The sequence below is a fragment of the Osmerus mordax genome, chromosome 7, assembly GCF_038355195.1.
Source record: "Osmerus mordax isolate fOsmMor3 chromosome 7, fOsmMor3.pri, whole genome shotgun sequence".
NCBI classification, from domain to species: Eukaryota; Metazoa; Chordata; class Actinopteri; order Osmeriformes; family Osmeridae; genus Osmerus; species Osmerus mordax.
In genome coordinates this window covers 11,397,120-11,413,610 of record NC_090056.1, presented here as the reverse complement: position 1 = coordinate 11,413,610, position 16,491 = coordinate 11,397,120, and positions in this window count along the sequence as shown.

The following is a 16,491-nucleotide window of genomic DNA, read 5'->3' as shown; positions in this document are numbered from 1 at the left end:
AATGATATCACACATATGTTTCTGCTTATGTAATCTGCAAGACTGACTGCCATGTTTTCATTTCTAAGTGAGGATTGTTCACACCTCTAATAGATAGTGTTGTTAAAGCTCTCGCTGAGATCTTAATCTAATCTTTGACCATATGCTATTGATGATCCAATCAATATTTCATGTAAATAATTTGATTGGCACTGGAAAATAAATTCATTCAACATTCAAGATTCAACTGAAATTTGCTGGGATGTCCATCTTTATCATTAGAATGAACATATGTTTTATCTTTAAGATGTCCTGATCCAGTCACAGCTGAGACTAAGCCAAGGGTAGTTACCATGGAGGATTCTAGAGGTTATTAAGACCTGATTTAGCTGTGCGCTCTCCTACATATCTCTAGCTCAGATGTTTCATTCATGCAGTGTGGTAGTCTGAAGGACTGGTTGTCAGGCGTGTTCCTGGCTCCGTAGGCCCAGTGCGGGCCCCCTTCTCCTGGACAGAGATCTGAAGAGGCAACGCTGCCTCTGGAGGTCTGCGTCTGGACCTTTTTGTTGTTGTTGTTAATTAATTACCTCCCAGAAGGCAGTCTGGATGTTTCAGCCTGATGCATGGCTTGCTTGCTCCCATTTCCAGACATTTTTTTGTGCACTGGCCTGCTTCTCCCAGTGTGCAGAGCCAGGGAGCCAGAGAGCCAAGGAGATAACCAGCCTTGGACTCAGCTGGAGTCCCAACAGTAGGATGAGGTGTCACTGAGGTATCATTGCACCTTTGGGTGAAGATGAAAGGAGGTAAAGGGATTTATTTATTAATGTGGAATGTCGCTTTAACACATTTGACTCATGATTAGCAAAAACACATCAAAAGACATAACAATTTCAACTATTAAAATGACATTCTACATCTATTTGTTGTAAAGCCCACCTCTTCAGTTGAGTGCACAGGTCAGGTTGATACAAGTAGGCTTTAAATGGTTGCTGTAATGGCATGGAGGCTCCCATCATTGTGTATATTGTGGTGCTTTATCCCAGACTAAAGCTAGACTCTGACTACAGGTAGATGGTGTGCTGCATGACTGGCCAGAGAAGGATGAGGAAACACTTACACACAGTAATGTGCATCAGGCCAATGAGGCGTTCACGGGCCTGGTGCCATCTCATTAGTCTCCCAATGACACCCGCCCAGCCAGCCTCGCGCCCCATTGTCTAAGTGAGCCAGTGGAGACAGGGAGAAAATAGCCCAGGTTTGTCTGATGGCAGGAAGACTGCATGTCACAAAACCATCTAATGTGGAGATGGGGGTGCTTTCTTTCTCTTCACTCTGACACACACGCACATACACACTCAGAGTCTAAGATAACCCTTTATTTGTCTAGCTACCTCACATTCTGGAAAATAACAACAATCAGAGAGCCTGCAGATGGATAGTTTCAATAATGTTGACTCACCTCACTTGCAACCCTAGGAAACGTACCTGCAATCAGACGTTGTCACTATTGCTTTGCCTGCTATAGTGCAACACACACGCCACCTTACCACCAATAAATAGCCACCATATTTCACCCATGACCGCCATGATGGTAAGCTGTGGTCCTGACACAAACAGACTGACGGTCCAGAGAAGTACTCCTACTCCTTCATCTCCTCTATAGGTCTCCTATATACTATTTGAACTAAGCATGCATTATACTGTAAGATTCAGCATACTGAGAATATACGTTTTTTTTCTGTATTAATGCTTCGCAGAATTGTTCAAATAGACAGATTTACAGTCAGAAGACAACACTGTTAAACTGACATTGGTGGAAAAGGAATTTAAACAAATCTGTAAAAAAAATCTGATGGAAGCAAAGTGAATGTGACATAAAAATGTATCTGACATTTCTGTTTCTCACTGGCTTAAATTCTTTTCTGAATATAATTGTTTTATTCTTTGCTCTGTATTTGCTAATTAGTGACCTATGAATTGGGTATTTTTGGAAAGGGACACTTTCAGCGCTGAGGCAGAATATATCCATGTTTGCTATCAAGTAACGCAGAAGGTCAACTCATCCCATACATGAAGCAAGTCAATACCATACATGACTTCATTGGTGGGTTCAATAAGAAGGTAATCGGGGGGAGGTTTAAAGGTCATGTTCTGATTGGCTGAACAGGGTAATAATAGACCTGCTCAGGGAGTGACACCAAAGGTCACACATGGATGCAAGGTGAGTGGGAGGGTCAGGAAATCAACATGTGAACTTCGGCGAGCTGAATGTGCACTGATCTGCTGCTTGACTTTGACTGCCCGAATGATTGTGTTGGATAATGTGCTGAGGTGTTAATGGGGAGGCCAGCAGAAGGGAGGCTGGTGTGGGAGGAAACAGGATCTAGGTTGCGTAGGCTTTTATGAAAATGGATATGAGGGAATTGTTGGATGTTTTGCAAGGTTTAACCACAGAGCATGTTTTACTATTAGATAACCATTGGGATAAAAGCTGTGCAGTGGGTGGATGGTAACAGCACAAATGCAATTAACTCTTCCAACCCACCATTCAATTTGCCACAAGAAGGTTCATGCAATGCAGCAGAAAATCAAATAACAGGATTTATGTGATCCTAATGAACAGATCATCACCTTTTTGTGAAATTAATGTTTGTGACCCACTTTTCCTACTAGCCTATAGTTAAAACATGAGTTTGTGAACTGAAACAAAACTTGTTTAACTTGCTTGTCTAACATGCTTCAAAGTTGGGAATGATCTACATTCCGACATTTCCATGGAATTAAGGCATGAGATGAAACAGCAATGGAACCATCTGGCCAGGCTCTTCTTTCCAAAGATCCGCCCTGTATGGTTTCTGCAGAGCCCAAAGGACACAGAGAGGCATCAATTAATTTTTTATATCATTCTTTTGTTGTTTGTCGTATTACTTTCAGGCCTTGTGCAAAGTTCAAAGAACTGGACTCTAGTTGAAGTGAAAAAAGTACTTGACACAAACTATATGTTTGTTTGGTTGACAAAAACAGCCTGTCTGCCTTCTGCAAACAGTTATTCTAAATGTGATTTGACATATGCTGTTCAGATCGCTAGATCTCAAATGAACTAGATATATTCTCCCAGCACCAATGTTATCTCTTTTTCCATTACCTCCCTGAAATTGAGTTCAGAATTTTGAAAGCACACTGAAACTGAAACTATGGGACACTGTTTTACCCTGTAGTACCATCAGTTCCAGCAGGTGCTGTGAAGCTTCACAGTGACCCCTCTTTTCAGTTAGGATACAATATTCATGAGTAAAAGGGTGGTACTCATCAACAGTAGAAACCTTAATTTCTCCCAGTTCTCTGCTAGCTCTTCATGCCTCAGTCTCAAGGGGATTCTAGACAGCACATTATGGGTAACTTTCAGGACAGCCATGAAAGTATTTCTTTCCCAAAGACAGTGTGGAAGCTCCAGCTAAAGAGACTGCGAACCTGTCTACTGAAGAGACTTCTGTGCTTCCAGATGAAAGAGACCCCTGCAGGCCTGGAGCCAGGAGGTAATTGTGTCTTTATTTAATAAAGTGCAATTGGGAAAGATTGATAACGAAGGGACAAAACTAGACAATGAATATTGCGATTAGACGGCCGTGGAGAGTGATTTTCCCCTGGCCTCCAGCTGGCTCAGGAGCAAAAGGAAAATGAACAGCTCCTATGATTTACCTCAGGTCCATGTTCTTCTCTCTGGGAACAGAATGAGTTGTTGCCGCCTTTCACCGAGCGAGAGTAGAAACACACGAATTACCATAGATCACGCAGGTCGCAAACTTCCCCGCCACCCTTAATGTCCCCTGATTGATGGCTATAAGCTGGCAGGCGACTGGATCAGAAAGTAAAGAAGTGCAGTGTTGGGTATTTCCACATGATTTAGCACCTGCAGGGAGGTGAGGTGGCAAGTAGAGCCCACATATCTTGAGGTTCACAAGTAAAAATGACTGTTGTATTTGATAAGTAATAAAAGGAGCAGCTAGCACAGTAGTACATCTCAGCCTGGTTCAGGTCTTCATGGATGGATGGATGAGGACAGGGAACCCTTAAACCACCTTAGAAACAAACAACACATAAAGCAATGTTCATAAACAACAAGCAGCTATTCAGTACATACAATAAACAGATGGGTAAGTAAAACATTCAAATTATAAAATAGTGTATACTACAACATAACCATTTTAGCACATTTCTTTTTGCCAGTGACAGGCTACATGAAAAGGAACTCAGCAGGCAGCTGCTGAAACGAATGCAAAAAAGAGGCATAGCTGAGGCTTCTCACATAACAGGCATGCTGCGATGACATGCAACATGGAGGATGTCCTTTACCTTATTCATGTCCAAGCTTGATTTTAATGCAGTTTTTCCTTGGAGGACAATTTACAGTATTTCAGTGCACCAGCATGAACAATACTTCAATAAATTATTAATGATAAATTCAATACTACACCAATAACAATTGAAGACAACCAACAACAGTAAAAAGTATGAATAATCCTTGCAGTTCAAGTGTATTTTCAGCATTATTTCCAATGAATACTTAAGTATTTGTTCTTCTTGTATAATTTATAATGAACGGCTTTTACTAATTTCCTTATCAGCATCAGGTCACGCTTGCTGGAGTGACTGTGTGACATATTTTAGTAGCTTTTGTTTTCAAACAATATATCTAGCTTAACTTCATCATTAGTCTGTGTCAAATGTTAAGGCATTATTTTATTAAATGCCATGTTTTTGTCATGTAGCCACAATTCAAAAATTACTTTTGGAGATGTTGCTGTAGGTGCATTGGGAGCACTGAAAGTACCACTGCACAGCTTGCATGTAAAAGGCCAGGTGTGACTGCTCATTGAAATAAGAAAAACTGCAATTTCCCTCAGGCAATTTTACCGTCAAATAGTCTTTCGTTTCGAATCACTGTTGTTTCTGTCAATTTCCATCAATTTCCTTTGCCTTGTGCAGTCACTTTTTGTGCTACCAAAAAAATGAATCAGACACCAAGTCTTCTATTCTGCTTCCCCTCCCCATCACCCTACACAGTATCCTCTATCTATTAAGTACACACAACCTCCACCTTTTAAGGAGCCTCAAAACATTTTAGAGGCATTGAATAATGGAAATATAGATTACAGGTACATATATGTGAATTTGCAAAAACACACACACACACACACACACAAACAGAGACAGACCATGTTTTGTGTATAATGTACCCCTGCGCATCATGCGTAACCATTTCTGATAGCTATATTCTGGATAGTATTTGGCCCACAAAGGATCATGGCCCAGCCCAAGGTATTGCAGCAACCATCATACTCTAGTGATAACTTAAAATGTTCACAAAGACCTGAAACACTGAGCAAAAGGAGAGAGAGGGGAAGAGTTGCAAGGAGAGTGAGGAAGCTCTGACAAATATCCAGCATTAAGCGTTGCAACCACAGAAATTAAGGTCAGGCACTGTTTGTGTGGTTGTGATAGATTAAACTGATCTTAAGCGTCTCATAACTCACTGCTGTCAGGCTCCAATAGGGAGGCTTCGAGAGCCCCGCGCTGCACGGAGCACAGAGATGGAGCGATTACGCAATCTCCCATCAAAGCACAATGATAGGCGCCAGGCAAGGAAGCTCGGGTCTGAAAAGAAATGGATGTTTATTTTTATCCCCAGGTGGCCAGACGTGCTATGGCATTGTCTAGAATTTTGTCGTCTATTTGCCCGATCTTTTAGAGGGAATTAAAAGACAAAAGAAGCAGTGTTGTTGAATAAGTGAATTGAGAAAGAGGACTGGAAGATTGGTTGGATACAGCCAGTCTGTCCGTTCCTCTTATCACACCATAGTTCTAGAGAACCGTGTCTGGAGGCTGTCACAGAGTGAGCTACAACCCCCAACAGGCCACTTCATTTACAGTTTACCAGAGACAGGAGCCTTGTATTGATTCATAAAAATACATCATGAGGTTAACTGCACAAAGAATGAGTACAATGTATGTGTCTGACTATAAATTTTTGACTGGGGCTGTCTAGACTAGGAAGAGCATGAATGTGTCCTGTCTAGGTATCCAGTCTGTTTGATGGATGGTTTTCTATTCCTGCTACTCTGTGCTGATTAAAGCTTATGCTTGTCCCATTGTCCTCTTGAGTGGATCACATTCATTATTCTGATAAGAAATATAAGGCCCATGGGCCAACACACACTGCCCCATGTCCATACACTGTACTTAATCACATTCAAAGACAAACAGACACAGAGACACACATGCCACTGAGAACCTTGTTGGACTTTATTATAGTGAAAGCACGGAGAAGAGGGCTTAAATTCCAATTATTTGTAATTAATTAACACTTACAGGGTGAGTCACAGTACGTTCGTAATTTATCAACACTTAAAGGTTGGCATTTAGCCTATTCAGCTTCTTTATTTTCTCCTATTGTTTTAGCAAGAAGTAGCTGGTGTAAGGTAATGTGATTACTGTAGCCTTGCTTTACTAACTGAGACTCTTCTGTCTCAGTTCTGGCCTCAAATATTGACTTGATATCTAAGATGCCAGGAGGCTAGTGCTTGTCTGATTCATTTCGCTGGTGACACTTTCTTTTAGCCTGCAGACTAAGGTAGGTTGTATGGCAATGAACCTCCTGAGGTGGCAGTACAAGAGGTCCACAACATATGCATTAGAACTTCATTCTGAGACTGCCACCAATAATGTGTTGGGTATGTCTGTGTCTGTGTGTGTGTGTCTGTGGGTGTGTCTGTGTGTGTGTGTGTCTGTTGAGCTGATTGTCTTTGGCCTGTATTTCCTTATCAGAACACTGTCATTGTGGTGTGCAGCAGTCACCGAGGAGACACTCTAAGCCCTGTGACAAAACAAGTTGAAAGGCATTTTACAGAAAGCTGCACAGTAGATAAATACCAAGACTGTGTTGTACAAGGTGAACCATGTATCTCCCAGGTTGCCACACTGGTCTCCAACACCAGCCACAACCTTCAGAATGAAGCATGGATGACACACATTGAGTCCCAACCTGCCCTCACCTTTGTCTTGTTGTTGTAGCTGCAGTTAAACTGAAGGATTAAATGTTGTTGTTTATGCATTATGCCTACCACTGGAGTATACAGCATAGTTTGCAAATAACCATGGTGATTGAGAGACCAATTAACACACAAATAAAATGCGCAGTCACAATTAAAGCTACACTGCTTATGTTTGTCAAAATGCATGATACTTTTTGGGGGGTTAAATGGAGAAAGTTTGCAGATGTTGAGTACATTAAAGCACACTGCTGAAGATTTTGGGACGTATTCCTGGTGCTGTTGAGACGGAGAGTGGGATGAAAGAGTAGAGGGGTTAATGGGACACAGATCCAGGGAGTTTGGAGGGAAAGTTGATGGATGTCAGAGAAAATGTTGCATCTTTCTGATGAGAGGTGACAGGCAAGGACTGTGTGAGTTATGAGCTATTAAAAATATGTAGATGTGACAGGAGCACTCCAGAGGAAGGCTGATGGAAATTCTCTGTTGGTTGGTGAGCCTAACCCATAAATAAATGAACACATCATTGAATGAGTGAAGGGATATCAGGGCCGACATGCTCCATGATTCCAGGATGAAAAACAACTTCAGATATTTGTCATTAGTTTGGAACCTACTTGATGCCTTTCTGCTTTTTCTATCTGTCTCTCTTCTAGATGTCTCCCCCTTCACACAATATGTCATTATGGACGGAATCAACTTGACAGTGAACTTGTTTAGAGAATGTCCCAATGGCATGGTGATAAGTAGCCAATCAGACAGCTGCTCCTCAGTGTGCAGCCGTGACCTCATCTGCCTAAAGTTCGAAGAACCTTCTGGAACCCTGCAGGATGAGACTGATGAGTGGGGAAAGTTTCTCAAGAAATCTGTCTTAGCAGAGAACAACCATAAAAAGGGTCAAAGTCTTCTGTCTTTGAGAAGGACCCTAAATATGTGCACTGCAAGGTAGAAAATGCACTTAATCTCTCAAGCATAAAGCCTTTTTTATTTAATGAATTTGCTATGGCTTTTCAGGAAACTATTAATGAATTATGTATGAATTCCTAAAGTATGAATGTGGGATTTTTCTTGATTTAAAAATGTATTTTTCCTTTAAAAAAAAGTACTTTACAGTGACGTGTGTTGAGAGTGACTTGTATTAATTTATGAAATAAGTACAACCTACTTTCAAAGTTCCCTACTGAAAATTAGTACCAATGGGTAGCAATTGAACACAAAGACTTGAGATTTTTAAAGAGATGCCTAGCGCTCATTTAATCCATTTGACTCTCTGCCTTTTTGACGAACATCTACCTTTACAGTACAATGCCTTTTATCTGAACAGCTACATGGAAGTGAGTTGGAGAAAAAAATCCACAAGTTTGGCATCAAAGTGAATTTGGTAATGCGCTATTATGTATGCATTTTAAATCTGTTCTGTTCAATACATCTAAATCAAGGTTAACCTCATACTTCTTGAGCACAGTAAGTGGGCGTCATTAACAATCGAAAATGACAGAACAATAAGGAGAAACGGTGTCTTGAGCATACCTCACTTACAGTCTCCTAAATGCCACAATATTGTTTCCTCAATTAAGAGTATTGTCGGATCCCTTTGGGATTGTCAGATTATGTGTGGGTGTATTTCAACACATTTGCTGAGTTTAGATGTTGTTTTTCAGCTCCCGTGGTGGCCAGACGCGTGCATCGGTGCTGTGATCATGGTAACACGGATGTTTCTGTGTATCCAGGGAAGGCGGCCCATATAATCAAAGTAACAGGAACATGTAAAACATGTTAAAAAAAACTTGTTAAAAATCGTATTCTGACTGAATGGTTTCTCCCATGCGAATGTGCTATTAATCAGAGTTTCTTTCTGCCCCTGTAATGATGTGCCTCTGCTCTGTGATAAGCTCTCTCATTAGGCCGACTGCTCCTCTGCACAGTGATTTGAGGAGATCTCTCCGGCCTGCTGTGTAGCCTGCTCGTTTGAAGCTGGGATATTGACAAGACTGGGAATGGACCATGAGAAGAGCATGTGCCCCGCCCTCAGATCTACAACTAAAGTCATGGAAATGACCCACTTCCACATGGTGAGGTTTTGGACTTCGGTTGTTACCCTTTATGATAGAATGTGAGATACGTACATTTACATTAAATTTACATGTATTCATTTAGCAGACGCTTTTATCCAAAGCGACTTCCAAGAGAGAGCTTTACAAAGTGCATAGGTCACTGATAACAACAAGATAGCCCCAAAAAACATTGCGAGTAGCCAAAACATGAAGCACATAATGTGAACAACCAAAATAAGTGCCAAAGGGAAGAACCACAAGAGCATGTAGTTAAACAAGTTACAATTAAACAACATGAATCGCTATAAGTGCAAGAGTACCTGTAGAAAAGCAGCAACAGTAAAAAATATTTCAACAATTTAAATCAGTTACCACTAACCAACAAGAGCTGCGAGGCTCTAAGCAAGAGTCATTGTGATCCGTGAGGAAACTAACATGGGGTCCAGCAAACCATTCCTAAGTACCGTTGTACTCCCGGAACAAGTACATAGGGTATTATCATTGTTTCGATATAAGTGTTTGTCTTAGTTTTCTTATTTTCTGAAATATTATACTCTAAACTAATAAATATAAAAAATATATATATATGTGCTGATTGTCCAGTTTCAGATTTGATGATAACATTGTTTTGTTTTCTGATCAACTAACGTAGATAAATAAAAGGTTTGGTAAACAATTATATGGTTACTTTGCTGTGCGCATCACAATAGATGACATTTTTTGGCGTCAAAATGACACGTTTTGATGAACACCAGAAGATAAAGATTTTACTCTATGTCTTTTCACAAAATAGTAAGAAATGTTATAGTGATAGTAATGATCAATTTCAACCCATCCTCCAACACAGAGAGGGTGCACTGAGTTAGCACTTTGCAGCCGTGCAGGCATGTATGCTGCGACTGTACAACTGCACTCCTCATCTTCTTTTCTGTTCTTTACAGTTCTGACACAGACACCACACTGGGATGTGTAGTATATGTCTGTGCAAACAAGAGAAGGAGATTGTCTTCTGCCTGCTCTCCCCAGAGCCCCCTGTGTAGCACAAAGCAGTCTGCGAAAGCCTAAGGACAGGAGTTGTTCAAGTTTAATCTGATCTTCTTCCCCAGACTCTGCCCACAGCTTCTGTTCCATTCACATGAAGTCCAGTGGAACTGAGAAAGAGAAAGGCTTATTCCATCTCCCCTCCTCTGCTCCACAGAGACTAAAGTGAAGAGAGACTGTTGCAAATCTAAAAAGGCAGATGGAAAAAAAGCCTATCAATTATTAACACTATTGGAAGCTTTGGGGGGGACAAACCGTGCTGCCGAACTCTCTGTTTTGGACCTCCACACATTTCGGGGAACTGTGCTATTGGTGTTGACGGGAGGGGAATCTTGTGACACACCGTGGTTCCTCTTCCATCCTCGTTCTCCACACTCACGATGTGTGGATGAGCAGCCAAAAGATGATGGCATACAGTGGGGCGTGAACATTGAGCGGCTGAAATCTGCACACAACTTCACAGCTCCCTGGGGACCAGAGTATATCATACAGTAGCTTCACATACCCTCTGGTGATTAGACCTACCAGATCACACAGACAGATACTGCACAGCACATGCAATAACAGCCATGGCAAAAAGGGATTGGGAGAGGAGGAGTGAGAGAGAGCAAGGAAGAAATGGAGATTGAGAGGGAGAGAGAACACGCTCCTAATTGGGACTGAGCCCATTAATGAGGCAGAGACAGACACGGCTTGCACTGATCTCACCTGGAATCCTGGAGGGAGGCGCATGGGGAGCTGAGATCTCCTCGTTGAGGAGAAGTGGATAAAACAGATATAACAGGTGCACTTAGATGGGAGCCTCATTACTGGAAACGTCCTCTCACTTGCTGTTTAGGTTTCAGCACAGTAGCACGTTACATCACTATCACTTTAGCCAGTGTTTTAAAGGCGAGGGCTTTCCTCCCAGCTGTCTGGATGGATACACGGGAGATGTGCATGGATAGAAAGTGATTTACTGTTGGAACTGGACTTGAGATGGTGAGATGGTGTAATATCTAATTGCATCCATCAGAGAAAGCCCACTGTTTGTCTGTGATGGGTCAGTCCGCTCATCCACTTATGGGAACATCTATATCCATTGATGTCCTTCTTCTGCAGTAGCTTTCACGCAGGGCAACAGTTGACCTTCATAAAACCCCTCGTGTGTCATGTTTGATTGTGGAAATGATATTGATTTCATGATGGATCAGTCCAAGGTATCCTCTCTAACCTCTCTGTTTGGCCCCTGATGTTCTCCAGCAGCTCCCAGGATAGCCCCCCCCCCCCCCCATCTCCTGTTTGGGCCTGCCTGAGCCTCCACCTGCAGCTCAGAGTGCTGGGCCTGAGAGGGACCAGGGTGGAGGCTGAGGTGGGGAGATGAGCTGGTGGAGGGTTTAGGTAATTATCAGCAAACTCCTGGAGAACTACTCTTCACACAAGACAGAAAGAGAGAGAGAGAGACACTTGGAAATAGCATCAGGGTAACCTAACCACAGTCTTTGTGGTGTGCAAAGTAATATTCATTCTGCTACAAATGACTCCATTTGTATGACAAAAAACATTGGGGATATAAAACCTTGTTTCACTGGTCAGATCAGGTAAATTCAGCACACGTTTGTTTACAACACGTCATGCAGTTTTCATTGAAACCATACAGGTCAACATTACTTCTCTAGGAAGGCTGACAGGCAGGCAGATGGTTCAATGAGACTGTGGCTCACTTAATCTTATACTTAAACAATACTGCATAGACCATTGGAGTCCATTGGAGCATCCCCCCCCCCATGCTCACTTGATTGTTTTAGTTATTTTATCTCACACAGTATGTTTCCATAGAATCTACCTCACACTCATTCCCTATTGGTCCCTACTGTGGGATCAGAGTGTGTTCTCACTTTCTCTGCCTAGTCAGTGACTGCTGTGTAGTGCTCCCTCTGCTACCCCTGGCTAAAGACTGCGATTTGAACGCTTTTGTTTATTCACCTGGGAGGGAGCGGGGTGGGAAAAAAGCAACAAAAACCAAAACAAAGGGAGTGAGAGAATAAGAGAAAGCGGGTTGATGAGGAAAACAGTGAGCTGAGAATAGCAGGCAGAGGAAGGCTGTCGGACCAACAGGGGGCTCATTATCCCCATGCAGAAGTGCTCTGTCTGAGCACAGAACACCATTATTATTGTCAAACGATTCAACCTACCATGGCATATTCTCCCCATCACTGTACCTGCCCCGTCTCCCTCTCCCCTCTCCCCATCCCCCACCTCTCCTTTTGTTAATTGTTTACCTCCACAGTGCACAATGCACAATCATACTTCACATTCAGCCTCTCACACATTGATGGCAGGCATTTAACTCGACCATACGTAGACATCTTGCCAGGTGGTTAAAGAGGCTTTTAAACTGTCCATTGGGAGTGAGTGATTTACATGGAGTTATCCTTAGTTTAGCTCAGTTTCAAAGATTTCACTGACACTCATTGCATCTATAAAGCAGAAATGGTTGCACATAAAGTTGCACACTCCCTGCTACGATGTCAGCACTCTGGGAGGATCCTGTTGCATTGTGCTCCAACAAGGATCTGCATGATTATGAGGATACTTAGGCAGAATGATGCTTTTAGACATTTGCTTTATGGTTAAAGCCATGTCGTGCTGTGAGTTGTGTCTCTACGTAATGATTTGTACGCTGACTATGTGCTCGTGTGCTCTATCATCAACTAGACATCTGCTGTCCGACAGGCAGTTGCAGTCACCATAATCACAGTGTTTCCTCTCCTTCTCTCCCTGGGCAACCTCGATAAGGAGCAGGAAAAATGCAGTGTCATATTTATTCATGACCAGCCTTTCAATCCCACATATTCTTCCATAGTCATCTCAGGCTCAACATGCAGACAGGGCCAGCCTTTCCAGAGCAAAAACCTGATTTATAATAAATGTTTTCCCTGTTATTCTATCTGAGAAATAACAACATCATCGTTATTACGTGCGTGGGTATGTAGGATCTGGGTGAGAGCTGTGATGATTTTTTTACATGTGTTATAAAGCAAAGTGTCAGGGAGTCAGGTGGCTGAGCAGTTAGAGAATCGGGCTAGTAATCAGAAGGTCGCCGGTCCGATTCCCGGCCGTGCAAAATGACGTTGTGTCATGGCACTTCACCCTACTTGCCTCGGGGGAATGTCCCTGTACTTACTGTAAGCCGCTCTGGATAAGAGCGTCTGCTAAATGTAAATGTAAAGTAGACAAGCATCCATACTGGGGCACACATTTTTGCTACACGGCAGGGGAGGAGGGAAAGAGACAGAGGAGGAGAGTAAAGAAGGAGAGAGAGAGAGAGAGAGAGAGAGAGAGAGAGCAGGGAAATGCAGAGAACCACTGTGGATGGAAGGCTGAAGGAGAAAAGACATCAGAAAGAGAATGAATGCAGTGTCATGGGGGAGGGCGAGAGAAGGAAGCCCCAAAAGAGAGACAGAGAAATCGATATAGAAACAAGGAACGAGAGGAATGAAGCGAGAGAGAGAAGTGGAGAGGAATCTGAGACGAGAGGGTAAAACGAAAAGAGGGAGATGTACAGGGAGGAGAGGGAGCAGGGGAGATGTATGTGTGTGTGTGTCTGTGTCTGTGTGATGTAGTGGGGGAGAGGAAATGGAGAGATGCTGAGAGGCTTTGTCTGGAGTGAAAGGTAGAGCTTAATGAATGGTGCTTCAGGTTGGCTCCACTCATTCTCCCTCTCCCCAGGTGTCCATAGCATTGAGATGTTTACAATCATGGCAGAGGGTGTGTGCGCGCAACTGTGTATGTGTGTGTGTGTGTGTGTGTGTGCATGTGCTAGTAACAGTGTGTGTTCTAATGCAGTGAGTGGTTTGAATGAAAGGAAAGACAGATGTGAAGGAAACGAACCAGCACATCCAGCTCTCCCTGCCCCCTGCCCCACCCTGACACTGTACCAGAAACATTAAGACACAGCTGAAGCTGCACCTGCTTACATTCTGCCTAACTGTCCTTCCTATATTGACATCAATGTCCACCCTGTCCCCTTCCTGCCTGTCAGAGTGATTAGATACAAAGCGAAGGGTGGAACTGTGTCAGACCAAGACACCTACTGACGGGGTGGAGGGAGTGAAGCTCATATGGATACAGCAGAACAAAGATCCACAGTGTGCACGTGTGTGTATGTGTGTGTATGTGTGTCTGTGGGATGACTATTTGTTTTATGGAAAACACTGCAGCGAAAAGCTATTAAGAGTTGAAGCTGTCCAGATGTTAGCTGAATATAGGGTTAATTAAAATATATAATTATTGGATGGTGTTTACATTCTGCTTTCAGATAATCCTTAACACATGTTTACGGTACATACAATGACAACCATACACACACACACACACACACACACACACACAAACACACAAACATACACATACAGTTATGTTACAAAGTGAATTATTGTGTCAACACTAACATACATTATTGCTCAGCTTGTGTCTGTCCGTTTATTTCTCTGCCAGCACTACAGCAGAAATAGAGAGCAGCTGGCAGACATCCCCATGCAGTGACTCTTCTCACCACTGATGGTCTCTCTTTCACCCTCTCTCGTCGTATGTAGTCCACTGCTGCCTGTCACACTACCCGCTCAGACTTAGTCTAAAGGCATATCTAAAAATGTGGTTTCCTTGCACAATGAGTTTATGATTCATTAAAGCAATTACATTTGTGTACTTGCCGGAAAAAGCTAACTACAGTCAAAGAATAACTTAAGTTAGAAAATGATTGTGCTGCTGTGCAGCACTGTGCCTTTGTTAGAAGTGCAAAGGGACTTCACTAGCAACACTACAATACCTGTTTCTTTCCTGTTTGTTTGGTATACTTGACATTGGCTTCCTATAGGGAGGGATGAAAGGTAAGCACAGAAGAGAGGCTAAGTGTTTCCACAGACTTCTTTAAGGCATTAATTGAGATCAGACTCCTGCAGAAGAACACCGTTAATGAGGATTAAGATAAGAGAGCAAATTTGACATTAAAGAAAAAAGGGAAGCCGAGGCAATCGGCAACGCAAGGCTTCTTCTGAGGAATCTCACCAGCCTTCGGAGGAAAAGAGGGGTGACTTTATTGGTCCTTTAATCTTCTTCCTCTCTTCGGGGGTTTAAATTGAACGTGTAGCCTTTCCTGGGCCACTCTTTAATTTCCTGTAACGTAATAAACAGCCAATTTATTACATACTGAAGAGAAGTACTTCCAAGACAGGGCAGGGGAAAGAGAGAAAGAAGAAGAAAAATATATTGAAGGAAATAAAGATTGATAGAAAGAAAGAAAAAGATGTAATGAATGAAAGAAAGAATAGCAGACTATTCCTATTGAGACTAGTTCCTGTGTACTCACAAGAAATGAAATTATAGAATCAGACAAGGCTGAGGCTATCAGTGTCAATGATTGTGATGTAAGCATCCTGCTTTACAACAAATGTTTTCGATTTCGCTTTTGCTTTTATTTCTACTTGAGTATGTTTTGAGTTGTTTGTGATGATGTCTGCTGCTATAGTCCTGATGATGCTCTGGCTGTAAAGGTCTAAAATGGCAGCTCTCTCTCAGTGCAGTTGAAATGTCCTTGGGTTTCGCTTATCTGAGGGAGGGGCAGGGGGAGAGGAGACCAACTGGTTAAAGAGGAGGATTTTGGGAAATGATTGCGAAGGTTGAGTTATGGTCAACAAGAGAGGGCACATTGAGGATTCACAGAGCATGTGTATGAATTGAAGTGATGAAGGCCAGTTTCTACATGTCTGATGATCTGCTCTTCTCATGAACCCTCAAGGAAAAATAAACAGTTCACTATTTATCATGATGATATATTATTTGCAAGGCTCACATTCATCCTCCATTCCAATTGAAAAATGTTTCATTCAAACCAGAGTAACACATGATTACATTTGTATTGTATTCATTCTTTGAAGTTAGACAGTTCATTGGCCTCTTTTCTCAATATGCCTCAATATGTTGGTGTAAACTCACTAACACTGTATACGTCGACAGATGTACAATGAACAATGCTATGAAATGAATACAAATAAATTAAACAATAAACAGCAATCCGTATAGCACAGGAACAGCAAATACAGCAACAGAATCAAAATACAGGATATGACAAAGACTCATGAACGGACTAGACTCACATGGTCTAGGCTTCTGGATGGACCAGACATATGGTCACAGATAGGTCAGTCAGAAATCATATTCCCATCTCAGAGATAGCATGTCATTTACTAAAGTAAATGAACACCATTCAGTTCTCTAAACCAAGACAATATCCTCGTTCTGTCTGTGTAATATACTTTAGTCACTGTTCTTTGTTGTATTTGTTTACAAGTATTGCGTGGTCATGAACCAAGCATTATTGAATTGAT